Source organism: Oncorhynchus mykiss, chromosome 20, assembly GCF_057628025.1.
Source record: "Oncorhynchus mykiss isolate SJ-2025 chromosome 20, ASM5762802v1, whole genome shotgun sequence".
Taxonomy (NCBI): Eukaryota; Metazoa; Chordata; class Actinopteri; order Salmoniformes; family Salmonidae; genus Oncorhynchus; species Oncorhynchus mykiss.
In genome coordinates, this window is record NC_143041.1 from 1,930,724 (window position 1) to 1,955,480 (window position 24,757).

The following is a 24,757-nucleotide window of genomic DNA, read 5'->3' on the forward strand; positions in this document are numbered from 1 at the left end:
TGGTCATACAGTAAGTGCTGAGAATAGACATTTTACTCCTAACTCTTACGGTTAAAAATAAAAGTTATGCATGAAGTCAAGAGTCTCACCTAAAGGACAGATACTAGTGCTGAGCGATTAGTTCCTATTGAGGTTGGTTCGGTTTCAGTTCGACTATTTAAAAAATATCTGTTGTCAATTTTGGTTTTGATTATTATTTTTTAACATTAAATGCACTATGCATTATGTGGGTTGAATGCTGTAACAACACAGAATAAAACAATGAATAAAAGTTCCATGATGGTAGTGACTGCCCATTACTGCTGATCACTTATTAACCATCATTTATTCACATTACTTTACATTAAAAAAACATTTGTTTTATTTCATTACTTCTATTATTTCATTCCAAGTTATCCTCTCATCTCTAAATAGAGATGCTGTCTGACAAAATCATAATTGTACTAGTTCCTCAAGGTAAATAAGGCATACTTTTATGACTGCTGAATACCAACTATTAATCACTTAAATCATGTATTTTCAGGCTCCTGAAACAACTGCTTGGGATTGTTCTTCATGATGCCTTGTTCTTCATGATGCTCTCTGCGCTTTTAACGGACCTCTGAGACTATCACAGTGCAGGTGCATTTATACGGAGACTTGATTACACACAGGTGGATTGTATTTATCATCATTAGTCATTTAGTTCAACATTTGATCATTCAGAGATCCTCACTGAACTTCTGGAGAGAGTGTGCTGCATTGAAAGTAAAGGGGCTGAATAATTTTGCACGCCCAATTTTTCAGTTTTTGATTTGTTAAAAAAGTTTGAAATATCCAATAAATGTCGTTCCACTTCATGATTGTGTCCCACTTGTTGTTGATTCTTCACAAAAAAATACAGTTTTATATCTTTATGTTTGAAGCCTGAAATGTGGCAAAAGGTCGCAAAGTTCAAGGGGGCCGAATACTTTCGCAAGGCACTGTAATGTACGGATCCATCCTATGAACTTCTCCCCAAATCCTAATCTACCTAACACCCTGAATAGAAAATATCTATTCACGCGATCAAAGGCTTTCGCCTGATCTAGCGCTGCTACCATTAAAGGCAGACCTCTATCTTCAACCCAAGCGATGGAGTCCCTGATTAACTGTAGGTTCCATCTAATAGAGCGGCCCTCTACCCCGCACGTCTGATCCTCATGGACGACGTAGGGAAGGGCTGTGCGCAACCGGTCTGCTAAAACCTTTGCAAGTAGCTCGTAATCTATGCACAGCATGGTCAACGGCTGCCAGTTGCCAAGTTCTGTTGCTTCCCCCTTCTTATACAGAAGTGACAGCACACCAACAGCCATTGATCCCCCTGAGACCCCCGTCTCAAGGATGGCCTTCAAGACTTCGAGGACCACTGGTCCAAGTATACCCCAAAACTTGAGATAAGTCAGCCGGCAGACCATCCATCCCAGGCACCTTCCCTTTTCCCATCCTCCGAAGAGCGCTCTCAACCTCTTCTAGTGAGATCTGGGCCTCCATCACTTCTCTAATGTCCTCCGGCAACCGCCGGGACAAGTGTTCTAAAAACACATTTCCCTGCTCTACATATATTTCCCTTTCCTTAAATAAACCTCGGAAATGGTCAGTTGTCAGCCTGACCATTTCCTCTGTTTTTCTAACTATACTACCATTTTCTTCGCTAACGCCATGCATTACCTTCCTACTCTGTCTGGCCCTAACCGACTTAAAGAACATAGCGGAACAAGTCTCATTGTGTTCTAGAAAGCCACTATGCGAACGCTCCAGGAAAGCTTGAGCCTTCCGCTCCTGCAGCTCCCTGAGCTGCGGCTTTAAGGTTGCGGATCTCTCCCAGTCAATCGACCCGCCGAGGTTGCCTGCCTCGTACTCGATTTCGATTAACCTTTGGATACGATCCACCTCCCTCCTTTCCTCCCTTTTTTTCCTCTTGCAATACCCTGTTATAAAAGCCCTAATCCTCACTTTAACCAATTCCCACCACTCTAACACCCCCTCGCACATGGACCGGAGGCCTTCAAGGCTCCAAAATAAACCAAAAAGAGCATCAACAAAAGCCTGCTCCTCCAGCACATCCCAATCTAACTTCCAGTACCTCCTACCGAAGAGGTAGACTGGCAACCCCACCTGCAGGAGCACCCCGTCGTGATCTGAAAAGAAAACAGGCAACAGCCGCCCAGACAACTTACCCAAAGACCTGGATACAAAAATATAGTCGAGCCTCCACGCAACCCCTCTGGAGTTGCGCCATGTAGGACCGGCCATTTTCGGAGTAGTGTGCAGGCCACCATCAACCAGACCATGGCAAGCCATTAGCCCGGTGATATCGCCTGCACTGCTATCCCCCCTAATCCTAAATCTATATCAAAATCTCCCCCTATAACTAATTTCCTATTTGTGACACACAGGGGCGCCAGACAGTCCACCATCTCCCTCCTGTCTGCCGCAACCTGTGCCCATACACCACCACTAATCTAAATGTACAATCCATTATCGTGACATTAACCCCCATAACCCTCCCCTACACTTTTACCTTCCTGTGCCCGCACAAAATCCCTACCCCCGATAAGTGCACCCCCCCAATACCCCAAACCGACTTCCCCTCCATCCCTCAGGTGAACCTCCTGTAAAAAACAAAAATCAAACCCCACACCCTCCAAATAACTAAATACCGCCCTCCTCTTAACAAAATCCCTTAAACCCCTTACATTTAAACTAACAAAAGTAAAATTAGACCCCATGAAAGAATAAAATAAAAACATAAAAAATTTCACTCAAATTCTAAACCCAGACAGAAAAAAACAAAAACAGGAGACTCACCCGATGCTCCCCTGCTCCATATCTACCGGTGGGAACACCATCCGCACTCCCGACGTCCCCCCCTCTTCCTCCATCTCACCAACCCAGGATGCAGGAATAGTGTTTGGCATCGGGGTGCCCTGCACCCTGGGTCTACCCCCATACTCCTCCCCCTTCCCAGAGCTGTAGCTGGTTTGGAAAAATATAGGGGAGGCTGAGTCCCCAAACAAAAAACTCCCCAACTCCTCCTCTACCCAGTCCTGGACCTTGTTAGGTGGGTCCCCACCCAACATGAGTTGAGGGCCTGGGGAAACCAGCAGCAACCCAGAGGTTTCTCCCACCCCCATCGCTCTCTTGGCCATCCCCTCCCTCTCACTGTCGGCCAATCGCACCCTCCTCTTCACTCTCTTCTTTGGCCGTCTCCTTCTCCACCACCCCTCCCTCGCTTTCTTCTCTCTCATGCTCCTCCACTCGCTTGCCTTCTTCTGCCGCTTTTCCCTCCTCTCTTCCCGGTTCTCCTACTGTTGGGGAATAATCAGAATTGGTTGGTAACATAGGTAAGATGTTTTATATTCATCATATGTTTGTTAGTTACTTCTCATCAAGAATGTTATTTTTGTATAATACTGTGGCGCGGTTGCAGTTATCTGTTCTATGTCAAGACTAAGTTGCATGGGCCGCAGAGAGGGGAGAAGTCAAAGTGTCATCATATGTAAACATATATTTTGCTCCACTGTGTCTGTGTGCCAGTCACTCCCTACTTTTCCCATGGGGGAGAGGAGGATGGCAGTGTCTGGAATCATTCTATGCTCTCCGTGAGCTTGTCCAGGATTGGTTGTATTTAGAATTGGTTGTATCTAAATGACAATTTGATATATGCCTGTTGATATGGAGGATTGGTTTATGTTTCTGGGTTTGAGTTGGGAGACAAAGCTGAACGATTTATTATGTCTATGCTGTCTGACTGTGTGTTTTTTGCTATTAAAGGATCTCAGCTGCAATGTGTAGGGGGCTCTCAGAGAATTCATTGAAAGACACTGAATCGATCTGAGAGTCACAGGGTTGTGATAGAGCTCATATAATTAAATATGGACTTTGATAAAAAACTCTGACTTGTGTTGTGGTTTGCTCCCATGATTTGGCAAATAGAGGAGATTTCCACGACACTACTCCCGTGCCTTCCGTTTCCTTCTCTCTTCCGTCCGCCGCTCCTTGCTCCTCCTCCTTCCTTGCGGCCTTCCCCTCTGGGCCTGTACTCTGGTCATGAGGCGTCCTTCCTTCCCCTCCTCTTCTTTCCCCATCCCCCGCTCCTGCTCCCCCCCCTAGCCGCAGACGCGTATGACCTCTGACGAGCCGGGCACCCCCGCCACAGGTGTGCTGACGAGCCACACCCGTGGCACGCCTTAGGCTCGTCATAATCCTTCGCCTCGTGCTCCCCAGATCCACAAAATCTGCACTTTCTTGTGCTGCACGAGGCGAGGATGTGGCCGTAGGCCATACAGCGCCTGCAAAATGGGGGCTGACGTGCATAAAACAACGTCCCCCTGTCAGCCCCCAGGGAGAACATAGCAGGAAGATGGAGGTAGCCACCATGTCCCTTTGGGTCCTCCCTGAGGAGGTCCTGGAAGCCTCTCCTCCCATTCTAAAACCCTAGGGACACCTTGAGGTGCCTTGCTGAGGAGATGTTATCCATGTATCTCCCCAGAAAGGCCCTCACCACCTCGTCCTTAACGTATGGGTTGTAAATGTTTACAGTCACAACCCTAAAGTTGTTCCTCGCCAAGCTGGTTACTTCATAGTGACACATCGGCCTCTCACCTCCCACTGCTCTTGGCCTTCTCAGGATCTCATCATGTTTCTCCTCTGTGTGTAGTGCCACGTCGTATGCTCCCTCCAACAAGTTGCCTTGGAAGTAAAACACGTCCTTCACCGTCAGCTTTAGGATCCCCCATCAAGATGGTCCTTCCAAATGTTTCCCGTCCTAAAGGCTCCATCTCCTTTTCCTTCCATGCAAAACGAATCGTGTTGGCCAGCCCAATCCCAGGGACCAACCGTGTTGAAGTTTGCGCCATCTCCGCAAGGAGAATGGCACACCCGGCTCACGTTCTCTTCCAAAACAAGGAAAAAATTTAATCCAAAGTGACCGAGAATCTGAAGCTACAGTGCCTGATAGAGACATACCCCAAGCGACTTACAGCTGTAATCGCAGCAAAAGGTGGCGCTACAAAGTATTAACTTAAGGGGGCTGAATAATTTTGCACGCCCAATTTTTCAGTTTTTGATTTGTTAAAAAAGTTTGAAATATCCAATAAATGTCGTTCCACTTCATGATTGTGTCCCAGTTGTTGTTGATTCTTCACAAAAAAATACAGTTTTATATCTTTATGTTTGAAGCCTGAAATGTGGCAAAAGTTCGCAAAGTTCAAGGGGGCCGAATACTTTCGCAAGGCACTGTATATATGATAAGTGCAGACACAGGCAACTGACACAGGCAACTGACACAGGCAACTGACACAGGCAACTGACACAGGCAACTGACACAGGCAACTGACACAGGCAACTGACACAGGCAACTGACACAGGCAACTGACACAGGCAACTGACACAGGCAACTGACACAGGCAATAACCCACGAATTACCCAAAGAATATGGCCGCCTAAATATGGTTCCCAATCAGAGACGACGATAAACAGCTGCCTCTGATTGAGAACCAATCTAGGCAACCATAGACATACAAAACACCTAGATAGTGAACAACCCCATGAACATACAAAACCCCTAGACAGTACAAAAACACATATATCACCCTAGTCACACCCTGACCCTAACCTAGTGGTTAGAGCGTTGGACTAGTAACCGGAAGGTTGCGAGTTCAAACCCCCGAGCTGACAAGGTACAAATCTGTCGTTCTGCCCCTGAACAGGCAGTTAACCCACTGTTCCCAGGCCGTCATTGAAAATAAGAATTTGTTCTTAACTGACTTGCCTGGTTAAATAAAGGTAAAAAAAAAATAAAAAAAATAATAATAATAATAAAGAAAACAAAGCAAACTAAGGTCAGGGCGTGACAGCGATGCCAAGGGCTAAAATAGAAGTCATTCCTATTTCTGACGCAGATCTGTAAGTCCTGCCTCTCCCATCTCCTCAGTGGTTTATAGAAGGAGGTACCCACGTGCCATCTCCTCATTGGTTATACCCACGTGGGTAATTGAAAGATTAACTGTTTTGCCGGTAGTCGTGGGGTAAATTCAAAGATGAAAAAGCCTGGAAGGAGGAGAGATGACTAGAAACGATTCGGTTGACTGTTATATGTGTGGATTAATAGTCGGAGTAGAGGTCCTTGTGCATTTCAGGTAAAATAACAACTCAATGTTTATATCCCAGGACAAATTAGCTAGCAACAGCAAGCTAGCTAAATAGGACAAATTGATGTTAGCTAGCAAGTGCAAGCTAACTAGCCAAATTGCCATAAATGTTTAATGCTTTTCGACCTGTCCCCAAATTAATGTCATTGGTTCAGTTTGTTTTGATATTTTAACCTGGGGGGGGGGGAATAAATGTATGCACGATGGCGCATGGCAGCCGGTTTGGGTTCCGTGTAACTGTGCTATTTAGAGTTAACTAACCCTAACCCTAACCCTATCAAACGGGAGTGACGAGTAGCCTGTTGATTTAACAGAATTTTGACAACCATCAGAATTGGTAAAACATTTATTTTTATAATAAAGGTTATGCATGCCAACATATTAGGCAATAATTAAGATTAATCAAAAAATTATATCAAACGTTTTACCATTACAACATTTGATGTACAGTCACGTTCACTGTGGTTGTTTTAAGCGTGCTATAGAGTTCACAGCTGGCGGTGCCTCATTGGTTATTGTCCATAATTTGCAACAGTGTCAATGAGCGTCATCTTTATCTTCCCTTTGCGGTACCTCAAACTGTGCCATTACCAGTGAGATAAACTTTTATGAGTTGATTTTACTCTTTGCTCAGAGTTTGTCTAGGCAGTCTTAACTTTGTCCTAAAACCTACGCTGAGCTGGGGTTTTTAAAACAGGGTTTAACATGATTCCTAGGACCTTTAAAAAAAAGTTTTGTATTTGGACCCTGATATCACTTCAACTCTCATGGTCCCCCAACAGGTGGTGCTAAGTCGATGTGAGTGCAGGAGTGCATCTTTATTATGATAAAGTAAGTTTCCTGTATAACCTGTGTGAAATGAATTTGTTGCCACACACACACGCGCAAGCACACGCACGCATAAAACATTTATCATATCGATTTGAATATATAATCGTAGGAAGCTATTAGAATTGTATATAGGCTTTCCACATCAGGTGCACATTAAGTCACACCAATTCAAATATCATATATTTTTTTAACTAGGCAAGTCAGTTAAGAACAAATGCTTGGTTACAATGGCGGTCTACCCCTGTCAAACCCTAACCTGGGTGTGCCACCCTATAGGACTCCCAATCACAGCCGGTTGTGATACAGCCTGGAATCAAACCAGGGTCTGTAGTGACGCTTCTAGCACTGAGATGCTGTGCCTTAGATTGCTGCGCCACTCGGAAACCCACATTTCAACCTATGTGTAGGGACACATCTGACCAATGAGTTGCATGTTATCATGTCAGAAGTAGCAAGGATATGAGCATAGAGATAATTGTTTACAATGGCAAGAAGGGATTAATTAACATTCTAATTTGAAACCATTTGCGCATGTATTGAGAGAGAGCGTGAGCGCGACACCGGTGTGGGGACTAGAATAGACATATGCATGCGCAATATGCTGGTTTGACAGAGCAGAGGCTGGCATATGCGCGCTGGACTGCGCACCACTCCAACACCACGCGGGGACTCACAAATAATTATTCTATAGAAGAGCATTCTCTAGTTTCGTAGAACATTTGCAAGGTAAGTTACAAAATTGTAACTACAGTAGACTAACGGTACTGCATTCTATTTCGTTCAGTTTACCTATTCAGTCTTGAATGGGGTGTGAGTTATATGACAAATCGCAGGCAGGTGAAGGTGTGTGAGAGAGCGTTCTAAGTATTTTTAAAATGCTGCAGTGTTCGCCAGACACGTAACATTGTGGAAATGTGTATTGCGTCGCGGTGGTGTACTAGGCTAAATAGGATCATTTATTTCAGACAGAGCACATTGCATGGTTATTATCGGTAGGCTACTCTGAAAATGGGTAATAACGTAAGACAACGCCTGCGCGCGTGGCAGAATGATCCGAAGTTATGTTGCGATGTGTACAATTAGGTGCTGGGATGCAAATGAAGCCCATGACGGTTTTGTCTGATCTCGGTCATAATGTAAATTATTTATCCTACAAACTTGCTATGATATTGAGAGCATATATAGCACTCGAGTTTACTTATCTATAAGCAATATTTTCCTGGCCATATACAGTACATTGCTGTTGAAGTTTTCTAATAGGCAAAGCCATATAGGTCAGTTTATGTCCACTTGAACAAGCAATGGTGAGGCAAAATATTTACATTTTTCAGAGTCCTATTATTCTAGTCTAATCCAAGATACTCCATTTAGTATGATATGTTACGTTTCTATGATATGACACTTCATATGGTATGTAATAATGCATTTGTGGATCCATCATCTATTTCGTATGATATGTTACGAATTACAATTTGTATGATATCTTACAAATTGCAATTCGTACAATATGTAATGAATTGCAATTCGTCCATATGTTCACAAATGTGCTAAAAACGTACAATATGTTACGAATTTGCGAAATGTAAATGTACTCCCTGTTCATCAACAACAGAGTGAAAAAGCCCGACTTCAACACCATCATTACGTTTGCTGACGACAAAACAGTGGTAGCCCTGATCACCGACAACGATGAGACAGCCTATAGGGAGGAGGTCAGAGACCTGGCAGTGTGGTGCCTGGACAACAACCTCTGCCTAAATGTGAGCAAGACAAAGGAGATGATCGTGGACTACAGGAATAGGAGGGCTGAACAGGCCCCCATTAACATCAAATGGGCTGTAGTGGAGCGGGTCGAGAGTTTCAAGTTCCTTGGTATCCACATCACCAACGAACTATCATGGTCCAAACACATCAAGACAGTCGTGAAGATGGCACAACAAAACTTCCCCCTCAGGAGACTGAAAAGATTTGGCATGGGTCCCCAGATCCTCAAGAAGTTATACAGCTGCACCATCGACAGCATCCTGACCAGTTGCATCACCGTCTGGTATGGCAACTGCTCGGCATCCGACCGTAAGGCGCTACAGAGTGTGATGCGTACGGCCCAGTACATCACTGGGACCAAGCTTCCTGCCATCCAGGACCTATATACTTGGCTGTGTCAGAGGAAGGCACGGAAAATTGTCAAAGACTCTAGTCACCCAAGTCATAGACAGTTCTCTCTGCTACCGCACGGCAGGCAGTACCGGAGCACCAAGTCTAGGTCCAAAAGGCTCCTTAACAGCTTCTAACCCCAAGCTATAAGACTGCTAAACAATTAACCAAATGGCCACCCGGACTATTTACATTTATATTTACTGCTACACGCTGTTTATTATCTATGCATAGTCACTTTACCCCAACCTACATGTACAAACTACCTCGACTAGCCTGTACCCCCGCACATTGTGCTGGTACCCCCTGTATATAGCCTCGTTATTTTTATGTAATTTTACTGTGTTACTTTTCATTTTTTACTTTAGTTTATTTAGTAAATATTTTTAAAACTATTTATTGAACTGCATTGTTGGTTAAGGGCCTGTAGGTAAGCATTTTTTTGTATTTGGCGCATGTGACAAATAAAATTTGATTTGATGTTAGTAATTCCAGTTTGTTGTGACTAACGTTAGCTAGCTCTAGGGGTTAGGGGTAAAGGTTAGGGTTAAGGTTAGAGTTAGGTGAATGATTAGCTAAAAGTGTTCAGGTTAGGGGAAGGTTAGCTAACATACTAGGTAATTGCAAAGTAGCTAAAAAGTAGGAAAAAGTATCAAAGTTCCTAATTAGCTAAAATGCTAAAGTTGTCTATGATGAGATTCGAACACACAACCTTTGGTTTGCTAGATGTTCCCATCAACTGCACCCTTGCTGTGTGTTTGTGTGTGTGTTTAGGACTGGTAACAAATTGATTTCACACTGGAAACTGCCTTTGGTGCTCTCTTCAAGTATTAGTGGACTGAGCAAGGCCTTTATAGTAGATTACTTCATTAGTCATTATTCATGACATGAGCCTTTGGAATACAGGTACATTCTGAAGAGGACAACTCACCAGTCCAGCCAGGGGCGCGACTTTGGTTTTAGAAGTGGAGGGGACATAACCTCGCAGGGGGGTCTGGGGGTCCTGCCTCAGATTTGTTTTGGGTCATCTAAAGCTAATTTCCTGGTTTCAACACAATCTACAGTTTGAACACACCAACTAATTCAACGGTTTTTCTTTATTTGTACTATTTTCTAATAATAGTGAAGACATCAAAACTATGAAATAACACATATGGAATCATGTAGTAACCAAAAAAGTGTTTGATATTCTTCAAAGTAGCCACCCTTTGCCTTGATGACAGCTTTGCACACTCTTGGCATTCTCTCAACCAGCTTCATGGGGTAGTCACCTGGAATGCATTTCAATTAACAGGTGTTCCTTGTTAAAAGTTAATTTGTGGAATTTCTTTCCTTCTTAATGCGTTGGGATGAGTTGGACCGCAGTGTGAAGTAAAAGCAGTCAACATGTGCTCAGCATATGTGGGAAATCCTTCAAGACTGTTGGAAAAGCATTCCAGGTGAAGCAGGTTGAGAGAATGCCAAGTGTGCAAAGCTGTCATCAAGGCAAAGGGTGTCTTTTTTCAAGAATCTAAAATATATTTCGATTTGTTTAACACTATTTTGGTTACTACATGATTCCATGGGTTATTTCATAGTTTTGATGTCTTCACTATTATTCTACAATGTAGAAAACAGTAAAAATAAAGAAAAACCCATGAATGTGTCCAAAAGTTTGACTGGTACTGTAATATTACCCTTTTGGGGTCATTTTGGGTTCACTTTTATTGTAAAAATAATATAATGTTTCTAAATACTTTTACATGAATGTGGATGCTACCATGATTATGGATAATCATCTATGAATCGTGATTAATGATGAGTGAGAAAGTTATAGATGCACAAATATCATATCCCCCAAAAATGCTAACCTCCCCTGTTATTGTAGTGGTGAGAAGTTTGTTTTAGGGGTATGAAATTTGTGCGTCTAACTTTCTCTTATCATTAGTCATGATTCATTCAGGATTATTAATGTAGAAGTGTTAAGAAACATTTTCTATTCAGATTTACAATAAAAGTGACTCCAAAATGACATAATACATTATTTACCATTCATTTCTATTGGGCACAAAATAATCTGAAATGCATCCAAAACAAATAGATTCAACAAATTTGTAGTCACAAGCTTGATGTAGTCAATGCCTGCTATGAACGAAGGACTTAATACTTAACTTTTAACTACTTTAATACACATAAAAGTTAATACTTTTGCTCTCCTAAAATGTACAAAAATGTACAAAAAGGGCTATAATTTTTAAACGGTTCCCTCGATATCGATTAAAATACCCTCAAATTAATGCTCAGGGTCTGCACTTTAATTTCACAATCATTGTTTGATTTCAAATCCTCGCTTTTGGACTATAGAGCCAAAAGAAAAAAATGCTTAATTGACCCAATAATTACAGAGGGCACTGTAATTCATATCATAGGCCTAATAGTACTGTAGAGCTCTTTTTAATTGCACACAACAAAAAAGCTGGATTGCCACTTCCTTCCCCTAGAGGTCCACCACCCTGCAGTGCCCCAACCCAACACCCCCCACTCAGCTTTAAGATCTTAGTGCAACATTCATTATTGGTTTCAGGTGTGTTAGGCCAAGGCCAGAGTGATAACCAAGAGTATGGCAGACCCCCAGTGCCAGGACTTAGCAGCCCAGCAGCTAGGGATTGTAAGCTTGCTAACTAGCTAGCTAGCTAACATTAGCTAACTTTTGGCTAGCTCTAATGGTTTATCAACTGCCGAAAACCAGCCAAGTTACTTTACTTCTGTTGAAACAGGACAAAACAAAGGCTACAAAACATGTCCAGAAAACTAGAGGCTATAGCTAAACTGGCTGTGGTAGCTAATTGCTAGCTAGTTAATTCACTTCAGACAGAACTTTAGTCGAGAGGGGATGAAACATGTGTAACTGACACGTTTCAAGGCAGTTACACTACTAACTCAGCACTGGGAATAAATTCACTTTTCTGTTAAGTCAAACAGCAGTTACCTTGCCAGCTACATCAGTCAAATGAAGAGTAGCCAGTTTCTGGTCTGCATGCTTTTACAACGCTGAGAAAAAGCACCACACACACAGACCACAGCTGTCTCTGTTGGCACGCTCTGTGGTGTCCGCGTGGTTTGAAATCCAGCCTGTTGATTCGCCAAACAGCCTACCCAATAACTCTGAGGCATCCGCATGGTCCTAAAGCACACCGATGCCGTTTTTTGTATCACAGTGCAGTGATAAAACTGTGGGGGACCAAAATGCATTTTCAGAATGTGGGGGGGATCATGTCCCCCCGTCCCCAATGAAAGTTGCGCCCGAGTCCAGCAAATATGCATGGTGACAACTTAGAGCTGGGACAAACTGATGCTGCAGTATTTGGAAGCTTTCCTTTGTTACAATATAAGGCACATAATCCCCACGCAATTTATAGGTCAAGTTAAAATGTACAGTGAATGGCTTCCCGAAGGTCTTGCTAATTTCTTTCTGTCCTGATGGAGTGAAGCAATAATGCCAGAGGAGGTGTGGTATATGGCCAATATACCACTGCTAAGGGTGCCTGGATACAGCCCTTAGCCGTAATTAATTATATGAAGCACTCCATCAGGACAGGTAGAAATTAGTAAAACCTTTGGGAAGCCATGCACTGTACATTTTAACTTGACCTATATTGGCCATATATCACAAACCCGTGAGGTTCCTTATTACTATTATATACTGGTTACCAATGTAATTAGAGCAGTAAAAATAAATGTTTAGTCATACCCGTGGTATACGGTCTGATATACCATGGCTGTCAGCTAATCAGCATTCAGGGCTCAAACCACCCAGTTTATAAGAGGTAATATAGTATGGAGCACCAGAAGTGATGATGATAAGCAACCTGAACTCTGTGACCCTGTAACTCATCGACACTGATTCAAGGTGACACCGGAGATGGAGGGTTGTTGTGAGGTAGGGTGGAAATCACATCAAAATGGGGATCCAGTGTCATCCTCTTCATGTTTGTGGATCACCAATAATTTATTCACTTCTGTACCCTCAGGGTTCAAATGAAAGAGAGTAGCTACTTTTCCAACACTGAGAAGGAAATGACTTTGTGTCATGACTATTCAATAGCCTTTTACTGCCCTTATCTGGATTGGCTTCGGTTTTAAAAATAAACCTTTTATTCAGTTGGATATTTTACTGAAAAAAATCTGAAACCCCTCTCCGTCAATGTGACATAATTGTTAATATGCCTCTACTACTGTGTTGTGGTAATGTTGTGACAGTATGTTTACATGCACAGTAATAATGAGATATTAAACTGATTATGGTAGTAGGCTGATTATGCAATAGTAATGTAAACACCTTACTGCTTATCTTAATCAGTGTAACGTCAAAATCAAAGTAAGCATACGCCGATTAAAACTGAGCATGTAAACACCTTACTGCTTATCTTAATCAGTGTAACGTCAAAATCAAAGTAAGCATACATTTCCGCTGTGTATTTGATCTGCCCATGTGCTAACACCAGCCGAACGATCCTCCCTCTTTAGCGCAAGAAAAGTCATTTCGGAACAACTGAATGTATGCGTCTTAGAAGTAGTTTTCACATGCAAATTTTGTATGTCCGAAATCAGGATCAAGTACGCTTCCCGAAAATAACACGGTCGCTGTGTTAAAATGTTTATTTTGATTGGTGATTTTCTGCATTTACAGTGGGGCAAAAAAGTATTTAGTCAGCTACCAATTGTGCAAGTTCTCCCACTTAAAAAGATGAGAGAGGCCTGTAATTTTCATCATAGGTACACTTAAACTTTTTTGCCCCACTGTATCAGTGCCATCGGGTAGCCTGATTTCAGATGTTTCAGATGTGTCCATGGAAACAGGATTATTAGGGAAATCATTCTTCTTGCAAAGCATGTAAAGGTTTTAATTATATTAATCTATTATATTAATCTGACAATCCACAATAATTGCATTATTGTGTGCATGTAACCATACTCAATGTTGTTTGTTGTTGGGTGCGATGTGTCAGATAGGGCTTTTGGTGAATATGCTAAATGTTCATTGTGTTCAAAGCATATGCTTTATACCAGGGTTTGTTTCCAACCACAATTTTTTTATTTAGTTCCTATGTTCCAACAAGCAAAATAAAGTTCTGAACTGGTTCGAACCCCAAAAAAAGTACCAGTTTATATCGTTCTTTTTTGTTGTTGTAATTTTTATACACTTTTTCTCCCCAATTTCATAATTACGATCTTGTCTCATCGCTGCAACTCACCAACGTGCTCGGGAGAGGCAAAGGTTGAGTCATGCATCCCCCAAACATGACCCGCCAAACCGCACTTCTTAACACCCGCTCGCTTAACCCGGAAGCCAGCTGCACCAATGTGTCGATGGAAACAACATTCTGCGCCTTCTTCACCACCCTGTCTGTGTGGGTGGACCATTTCAGTTTGTCCGTGGTGTGTATGCCGAGGAACTTAAAAAACTCTCCACCCTCTCCACTACTGTCCCGTCAATATAGATAGGGGGCTGCTCCCTCTGCTGTTTCCTGAAGTCCACGATCATCTCCTTTGTTTTGTTGACATTGCGTGTGAGGTTCTTTTCCTGACACCACACTCCGAGGGCCCTCACCTCCTCCCTGTAGGCCGTCTTGTCGTTGTTGGTAATCAAGCCTACCACTGTAGTGTCGTCTGCAAACTTGATGATTGAGTTGGAGTCGTGTATGGCCACTTAGTCGTGGAGAGGGCTGAGAACGCACCCTTGTGGGGACTCAGTGTTGAGGATCAGCGGGGTGGAGATGTTGTTACCTACCCTACCCTCACCACCTGGGGGCGGCCCATCAGGAACCCCAGGACCCTTGACTAGTCTTTCAAAGCACTTCATGATGACAGAAGTGAGTGCTACAAGGCGGTAGTCATTTAGCTCAGTTACCTTAACTTTCTTGAGAACAGGAACAATGGTGGCCCTCTTGAAGCATGTGGGTACAGCAGACTGGGATAAGGCTTAATTGAATATGTCTGTAAACACACCAGCCAGCTGGTCTGCGCATGCTCTGAGGACGCGGCCGGGATGCCGTCTGGGTCTGCAGCCTTGCGAGGGTTAACACGTTTAAATGTTACTCACGTTGGCTACAGTGAAGGAGAGCCCGCAGGTTTTGGTAGTGGGCCGTGTGAGTGGCACTGTATTGTCCTCAAAGCGAGCAAAAACATTGTGAAGGGAAAACCGGCCACCTCTTTCCTCCATTCCATTGGCCAATTGATAATAAGATGGATGACCTCCAATCACAGATTTTCTAACAACGGGACTCTCGTAACTACAATATTGTCCGTTTTTATGGAGCATGGCTTTCGGACAAGATACCCACCATGGCTATCCAACTGTATGGATTCTCCATTCACTGAGCGGACAGGACAGTGGAGTCAGGGAAATCGAGAGGGGAGGGGTTTGCCTCTTCATCAACAACAAATGATGTGCTGACTCAAGCTCAGTCGAAATCTCGATCCATTGTTCACATGTATTGGAATACCTGATCGTCAAATGCCAACCCTTTTACCTCCCGAGGGAGTTTTCAGCTGTTATCGTGACTGGTGTTTACAAGCAGAAGCTCAAACAGGAAGTACCCGTGACTCGCTCCATTGAGAAATGAACACCAGAACCAGAGATTATGCTACAGGACTGCTTTTCTAGCGCTGATCGGAATATTTTCGAAACTCCACCGGCAAGTTAACCACCTCCGTTACGGCTTCATTAGGAAATACATCGGCGACTTCCCCACAGTGAAGGTTCTCTGCTTCTCCAATCAAAAGCCCTGGTTAACACTGAGGTTCGAGGTAAACTAAAGGACAGGGCTACCGCACACAGGGCTATCGTAGACAACTCTGAGGCTATGGCTGAGGACAGGAACAAGTACAAGAATTTCATTAAACAAGCAAAATGATAATATAGGAATAAGGTAGTAGCATATTACACAGGTTCCGAAGCCCGCCGCATGTGGCAGGGTCTACAGTTATTATGGATTACAAAGGAAGACCCAGTCGTGATCTGCCTAACGATGCCTCTCTACCAGACGAACTCAATGCATTTTATGCATGCTTCAACAATAACAAAACCAACACTAATGCCGACCTAGAGGACTGGGTGATCTTGGTCTCCGAGGCCGACATGAGTAAGGCCTTTAATCAGGCCAACACTCGTAAGGCCGTGGAGCCGGACGGTATCCCAGGGTGCTTTCTCAGAGCATGTGCAGAGTAGCTGGCAAGCATATTCATGGTCATTTTCAACCTTTCCTTGTCCCAGTCTGTTCCCAAGAACTCTACGGCTTCTTGCCACCCTGTTGCACTCACGTTTTAATTTGTTTTATTTTATTTCACCTTTATTTAACCAGGTAGGCCAGTTGAGAGTTATCATTTACAACTGCGACCTGGCCAAAATAAAGCAAAGCAGTGGGACACAACACAGATTTACACATGGAATAAACAAATGTACAGTCAATAACACAATAGAAAAGTTGATATACAGTGTGTGCAAATGAAGTAAGATTAGGGAGGTAAGGCAATAAATAGGCCATAGTGGCAAAATAATTTCAATTTATTAATAAACACGGTTTAATAAATGTGCAGAAGTAATACATGTAATAAATGTGCAGAAGATGAATGTGCAAGTAGAGATACTGGGGTGCAAAGGAGCAAAACAATAAATGACATGGGGATGAGGTAGTTGGGTGTGCTCTTTACAGATGGGCTATGTACAGGTACAATGATCTGTAAGCTTCTCTGACAGCTGATGCTTAAAGTTAGTGAGGGAGATATGAGTCTCCAGCTTCAGTGATTTTTGCAGTTCGTTCCAGTGATTGGCAGCAGAGAACTGGAAGGAAAGGTAGCCAAACGAGGAGTTGGCATTGGGGGTGACCAGTGAAATATACCTGCTGGAGCGCGTGCTATGGGTGTGTGCTGCTATGGTGACCAGTGAGCTGAGATAAGGTGGGGCTTAACCTAGCAAAGACTTATAGATGACCTGGAGCCAGTGGGTTTGGCAACGAATATGAAGCGAGGGCCAGCCAACGAGAGCATACAGGTCGCAGTGGTGGGTAGTATATGGGGCTTTGGTGACAAAACTTGATGGCACTGTGATAGACTGCATCCAATTTGCTAAGTAGAGTGTTGGAGGCTATTTTGTAAATGACATCGCCGAAGTCAAGGATCGGTAGGATAGTCAGTTTCACAACGGTATGTTTGGCAGCATGAGTGAAGGATGCTTTGTTGCGAAATAGGAAGCCGATTCTAGATTTAATTTTGGATTGGAGATGTTTAATGCAAGTCTGGAAGGAGAGTTTACAGTCTAACCAGACACCTAGGTATTTGTAGTTGTCCGCATATTCTAGGTCAGAACCGTCCAGAGTAGTGATGCTAGACAGGCGGGCGTGTGCGGGCAGCGATCGGTTGAAGAGCATGCATTTAGTTTTACTTGTATTTAAGAGCAGTTGGAGGCCACAGAAGGAGAGTTGTATGGCATTGAAGCTCGTCTGAAGGTTTGTTAACACAGAGTCCAAAGAATGGCCGGAAGTATACAGAATGGTGTCGTCTGCGTAGAGGTGGATCAGAGAATCACCAGCACCAAGAGCGACATAATTGATGTATACAGAGAAGAGAGTCGGCCCGAGAATTAAACCCTGTGGCACCCCTATAGAGACTGCCAGTGGTCCGGACAACAGGTCCTCCGATTTGACACACTGAACTCTGTCTGAGAAGTAGTTGGTGAACCAGGCTAGGCAGTCATTTGAGAAACCAAGGCTGTTGAGACAGCCGATAAGAATGTGGTGATCGACCTGGCCAAGGCTTTTGACTCTGTCTATGAACATGGCTGCATGGTGTTGTCTTTTATCACCGGCAGTTATGATATCGTTTAGGACCTTGAGCATGACTGAGGTGCATCCATGACTAGCTCGGAAACCAGATTGCATAGTGGAGAAGGTACAGTGGGATTCGAAATGGCCGGGGATCTGTTTGTCAACTTGGCTTTTGAAGACCTTGGAAAGGCCGGGTGGGATAGATATAGGTCTGTAACAGTTTCGGTCTAGAGTGTGTGTCCCTTTGAAGTGGGGGATAACCGCGGTAGCTTTCCAATCTTTGGGTATCTCAGATGATACGAAAGAGGTTGAACAGGCTAGTAATTGGGGTTGCAACAATTGATAATTTTAGAAAGAGAGGGTCCAGATTGTCTAGCCCAGCTGATTTGTAGGGGTCCAGATTTTGCAGCTCTTTCAGAACATCAGCTATCTGGATTTGGGTGAAGGAGAAATAGGAGAGGCTTGGGCAAGTTTCTGTGGGGGGTGCAGAGCTGTTGACTGGGGTAGGGGTAGCCAGGTGGAAAGCATGGCCAGCCGTAGAAAAATGCTTATTGAAATTCTCGATTATCGTAGATTTATCAGTGGTGACAGTGTTTCCTAGTTTCCTAGCAGTGGGCAGCTGGGAGGAGGTGCTATAATTCTCCATGGACCTTACAGTGTCCCAGAACTTTTTGGAGTTTGTGCTACAGGATGCAAATTTTGGATTGAAAAAGCTAGCCTTTGCTTTCCTAACTGACTGTGTATGTTGGTTCCTAACTTCCCTCAAAAGTTGCATATCGTGGAGGCTATTCAATGCTAATGCAGTACGCCACAGGATGTTTTTGTGCTGGTCAAGGGCGGTCAGGTCTGGAGTGAACCAAGGGTCTATATATTTTCTTACTTCTACATTTTTTGAATGGGGCATGCTTATTTCAGATGGTGAGAAAAGCACTTTTAAAGAATAACCAGGCATCCTCTACAGACGGAATGAGGTCAATATCCTTCCAGGATACCCGGGCCGGGTCGATTAGAAAGGCCTCTTCCTGGTTGAAGGCAGCAGAGGTGTATTTAGAGGGCAGGTTGATCAGGATGATATCTATGAGGGTGCCCGTGTTTGGGATTGTACCTGTTAGGTTCCATGATAATTTATGTGAGATTGAGGGCATCTAGTTTAGATTGTAGGACGGCCGGGGTGTTAAGCATATCCCAGTTTAGGTCACCTAACAGTACAAACTCTGAAGATAAATGGGGGGCGATTAATTCACATGTAATGTCCAGGGCAGAGCTGGGGGCTGAGGGGGGTCTATAACAAGCGGCAACAGTGACAGACTTATTTCTGAAAGGGTGGATTTTTAAAAGTAGAAGCTCGAACTGCTTGGGCACACACCTGGAGAGCATGACAGAACTCTGCAGGCTGTCTCAGCAGTAGATTGCAACTCAACCCCTCTTGCCAGTTCTATCTTGGTGGAAAATGTTGTAGTTGGTGATGGAAATGTCCTAATTTTTGGTGGCCTTCCTAAGCCAGGATTCAGACACGGCTAGGACATCAGGTTTGGCGGAGTATGCTAAAGCAGTGAAAAAAACAAACGTTGGGAGGAGGCTTCTGATGTTAACATGCATGAAACCAAGGCTTTTACAGTTACAGAAGTCAACAAATGATAGCGCCTGGGGAATAGGAGTGGAACTGTGGGCTACAGGGCCTGGGTTAACCTTTACATCACCAGAGGAACAGAGGAGGAGTAGGATAAGGGTACGGCTAAAGGCTATAAGAACTGGGCATCTGTTGCGTTGGGGACAAAGAATAAAAGTAGCAGATTTCTGGGCGTGGTGGAATAGATTCAAGGCATAATGTACAGACAAGGGTATGGTAGGATGTGAATACAGTGGAGGTAAACCTATACATTGGGTGATGATGAGAGATGTTTCGTCTCTGAAGGCATCAGTTAACCTAGGTGAGGTCTCCGCATGTGTGTGGGGTGGGACGAAAGAGCTATCTATGGCTTTTTTAGCGGGACTGAGGGCTCTACAGTGAAATAAAACAACAAAAACTAGCTAAGACAACAGTAGACAAGGCATATTGACATTAGAGAGGCATAAAGCAATCACAGCTGTTGAACAGGAGAGCTAAGACAACAGCGGGTACATGGCGATGAATGGGCAGAGCGTGTCAGTTAGATACATACAGGACCTGAATTCGAGGCTGGGGCCGACAGGTAAACAAAATTAGGTACCGTGTTATTGAAACAGTCCAGGGGGCATCAGCTGTGTAGACGAGTGATTATAGAGTCAAAAGAGCAGCAAAAGGTGAGTCAGGTTGCTGTTCGGTAGTCACTATTACGCTAGGCAAGCAGGGGACACAGTGTTCAGAAAAGCTAGCGGGCCGAGGCTAGTAGATGGTTTCTCGGCGATATTGTAACAGAATAGCTTGTGATCGTGTGATCACATCGTGATGGATCGGCGGGGCTCCATTTCGACAATAAAGGGTCCAGGCCAATTGGCAAAGGAGGTATTGTAGCCCTAGAATTAGCTGGCACGTGGGCCTAGCTTGAGGCTAGCTCAAGGCTAGCTGGTGCTTGCTTCGGGACAGAGGCATTAGCTAACAGTAGCCACTCGTTTGCAGCTAGCTAGCTGCGATGATCCAGAGTAATGATCCGGTGTAATGATCCAGAGCGGCAGGAATCCGGTGATATGGTAGAGAGAAGCAGTCCGATATGCTCTGGGTTGATATCGCGCTGTGCAGACTGGCAGGTGTTGACCGAGCTAAGGCTGACTAATGCCGGGGGAAAAAAGGCAAGGACCGCTAGCTGTGGCTAACAAAGACTAGTAGCTAGTTAGCTGGCTAGCTTCTGATGGAAGTTCCCGTTATAAGGAATAAGAATAGCAGATCCGTACCACATTGGGTGAGGCGGGTTGCAGGAAAGTATATTTAGTTCGTAGATAGAAAGCGAGATTAAGATATATATGAAAAAAGACTGCCTTTTTACATGGGATAAGACACGGGATAAGACAAAGACAGATATACACGTCCTACTGCGCTGACAGCATGGAACAAGATCTGTAATCATGAAGTGCTTTGCAAGGCTGTTTATGGCTCACATCAACTCCATCATCCCAGATACCCTAGACCCACTCCAATTTGCATACTGCTGCAATGGATTCATAGATGACGCAATCTCAATTGCACTTCATACTGCCCTCACCCATCTAGATTAGAGGAATACCTATGTGAGAATGCAGTTCAGTGACTACATCTCAGCGTTCAACACCATTGTCCCCTCCAAGCTTGTCACCAAGCTTAGGACCCAGGGATGGAACACCTCCCTCTGCAACTGGATCCTGGACTTCCTGACAGGCCGACCCCAGGTGGTGAGAGTAGGCAACATCACCTCAGCCACACTGACCCTCAACACTGGGGACAACACAGGGATTTGTGCATAATCCCCTTGCTGTACTCCCCGTTTACTCATGATTGCATGGCCACGCCCCACTCCAACGCCATCATCAAGTCTGCTGATGACACAACAGTGGTAGACCTGGTCACCGGCGACAATGAGAAAGCCTACAGGAAGGAGGTCAATGACCTGGCAGTCTGGTGCCAGGACAATAACTTCTCCCTCAACGTCAACATCACCAAGGAGCTGATCGTGGACTACAGGCGGACGCGCTCCTATTCACATCGACGGGGCTGCAGCGGAGTGGGCTTGAAAGCTTCAAGTTCCTCGGTTACAAATCACTAAGGTCTTAAAATGGAACACACGCGCACAGTTGTCAAAAAGGCGCGACAGCGTCTCTTCCCCCTTGGGAAGTTGAAAAGGTTTGGCATGGGCCCTCAGATCCTCAAAAAGTTCTATAGCTGTCCCATTGAGAGCCTTTTGACTGGCCGTATCACTGCTTGGTATGGCAACAGCACTGCCCCCAATCGCATGGCGCTACAGGGGGTGGTGTGAACATCCCAGTACATCACTGGGGCTGAGCTCCCCGCCATCCAAGATCTTTATATCAGGTAGTGTGAAAGGAAGGCCCAGAGAATTGTTAGACTCCAGCCACCCAAGCCATAGACTGTTCTCTCTGCTTCCGCACGGCAAACGGTACGGGTGCATCAAGTCTGACACCAACAGGCTCCTGAACAACTTCTATCTCCAAGCCATAAGACTGCTAAATAGCTAACAAAATAACTACACAGAATATTTTGAGTTGACCCTTATAATTATTTGTATTTTTTTCTCTATGCATACACACAGCTGTTTATTCAAATGACTGGCACATGACTGACTAGCTCAGACACCCATGCATACCCCACAAGACATGCAACAAGTCCAGAACAGACTGGAAACCGGACAGTACTACACAGAGCCATGACAACATGGAACTCCATTCCACATCATGTGACTCATGCAAGCAATAAAATCAGATACATAACAGATACAACTACACCTTATGAAACAACGCAGACTGTGAAGAGACACAAACACTCTCCCCATCTTAGCTACCATTGCATCAATATGTTTTGACCATGGCAGTTGCCAATCCAGGGTTATACCAAGCAGCTTAGTCTCCTCAACCTGCTCAATTTCCACATTATTCAGTAAAGTATTTAGTTGCAGTTTAGGGTTTAGTGAATGATTTATCCCAAATACAATGCTTTTAGTTTTTGAAATATTTAGTACTATCTTATTTCTAGCCACCAATTCTAAAACGGACTGCAGTTCTTTGTTAACTGTTGCAGTGATTTCACTTGATGTGGTAGCTGATGTGAATAATGTTGAGTCATCGGCATACTGTACATAGATACATAAGCTGTACTCAGCGCCAGTGGCAGGTCATTACGAAAGATAGAAAAAATTAAGGGGCCTAGACAACTGCCCTGGCGAATGCCTGACTCTACCTGGATTATGTTGGAGAGGCTAACGTCCCACCAGGCCAACATCCGGTGAAACTGCAGACATTCTAAATACACCATTTGTTATAGTAAACATTTTTGTAAATACATATATCTTACATCATTTAAAAGATTAACGTCTTATTAATCCAGCCGCTGTGTCAGATTTCAAAAAGCCGAAAACATGCTATTTTCTGAGGACGCACACACAAGTATTACTAGCATTTTCCAACCAAGCATTAGCGTCATGAAAGTCAGAAATTACAATAAAATAAATCGCTTACCATTGAAGAGCTTCCTCTGGTGGCCAAGTTTCCTAACTACACAGTGAATGTTCGTTTTGTTTGATAAAATCAATTTTTATAGCCTAACACAAAACATTTGTAAACTGCTTGCGTCATAATTTCTGTTTCATTCAACTTTGGAAGATGCGTTCGTGGTAAATACACACACTAAACAAACGTTTATCCAGTCATGGTTGGTTTCATTGCAATCCTCTGGTTGTTACTAACACAACCATACTTGAAGGTTATTTTCCTGGGACAAATTGACCGAAACAAACCGATTTGAAGACACCAATCAATGACATCATTGCGCACCAATGGTAGGACCGGTCTATCGTTGATTGACTGTATTTTGGACCAATGACCACTGATCATCTTGAAATCTAGCTTGGAAGATAGCCAATGAGCTGAGGTAAACGGCAATATGTAATGGTTATACGTTTGAAGACCAGCCTTTGTCGTAAACTCTGGCGTAAAAGAGGTTCATTCGCCATTGCAAATCTTACTTGACGGAGCCACGGGTGTTGCACATAGCAGTACATATTCAATAGCATTTTCAACAAGTTTTAATATTTAAAATATGGCGAATAAATCAGGCAAAGCTAAAACAAAGTCTAGGTATACAGATTTAACCCAAATTATAGAGGAAATAGATAGATATGTCGTCAGGCGCGTGAAGGACGGTGCCGGGGCATGGACCACAAAAAATGTCCCCATTCCAGCTGCTGTGAAGGACTACAACAAGAGCATGGGAGGTGTGGACCTGTCATATGCGCTGATAGGATACTACATGTTCTCCACAAGACAATGAAATGGTATAAGACATTGTTTTATAATTTCATCAACATTGCTGTGGTGAATGCCTTCATCCTCCACAAGGATATGGCTAAGAGCTGTGGACAGCCCCCCATCTCACAGCTAGCCTTCAGGGAGCTGCTCATCCAGGAGCTTGCTAGCTACAGCAAGTCCACTGTAGCACCTTCTGTCCCCTCTACCTCTGTCCCTTCTGCTCCAACCAGTGGTGTTCACCTGCCCAGATTCATCTCTGAAGGCATGAATGTGCCTCAGGGCAAAAAGGGCACAGTAGGGAGACGTTGTTGTGCCCTTTGTCACAGGAAATGCCCCATCACCTGCACCACCTGTTCAGTAAGCCTTTGCTTTGCAGGAGAAGGAGACTGCTATGGGCCATGGCACCAGCAGCACAATATTATGAAGAGGACTGAGGGTCTTCACAATATTGTAAATAGAAAATATGTAAATAGTTACCCTTGTTAATTGTTGTATTATTATCATTATTTTATATGTATATATATATATTTATATATATACTGCTAAAAAAAATGAAGGGAACACTTAAACACAATGTAACTCCAAGTCAATCACACTTCTTTGAAATCAAACTGTCCACTTAGGAAGCAACACTGATTGTCAATAAATTTCACATGCTGTTGTGCAAATGGAATAGACAACAGGTGGAAATTATAGGCAATTAGCAAGACACCCCCAATGAAGGAGTGGTTCTGCAGGTGGTGAACACAGACCACTTCTCAGTTCCTATGCTTCCTGGCTGATGTTTTGGTCACTTTTGAATGCTGCCGGTGCTTTCACTCTAGTGGTAGCATGAGACGGAGTTTACAACCCACACAAGTGGCT

The 24,757-nt window shown here is 43.8% G+C and overlaps 1 protein-coding gene across 2 annotated transcripts in view; it reads left to right on the top strand.

The window, feature by feature from the left end:
• Nucleotides 1-7,583: 7,583 nt before the first annotated feature.
• Nucleotides 7,584-24,757, top strand: part of LOC110498789 (semaphorin-4G) — a 72,501-nt gene continuing 55,327 nt past the window's right edge. For both annotated transcript variants that reach the window (XR_016489267.1, XM_090211987.1), the window contains exon 1: nt 7,584-7,730. The gene's annotated coding sequence lies outside the window, so the exon portion shown is untranslated. The remainder of the gene's footprint in view (nt 7,731-24,757) is intronic.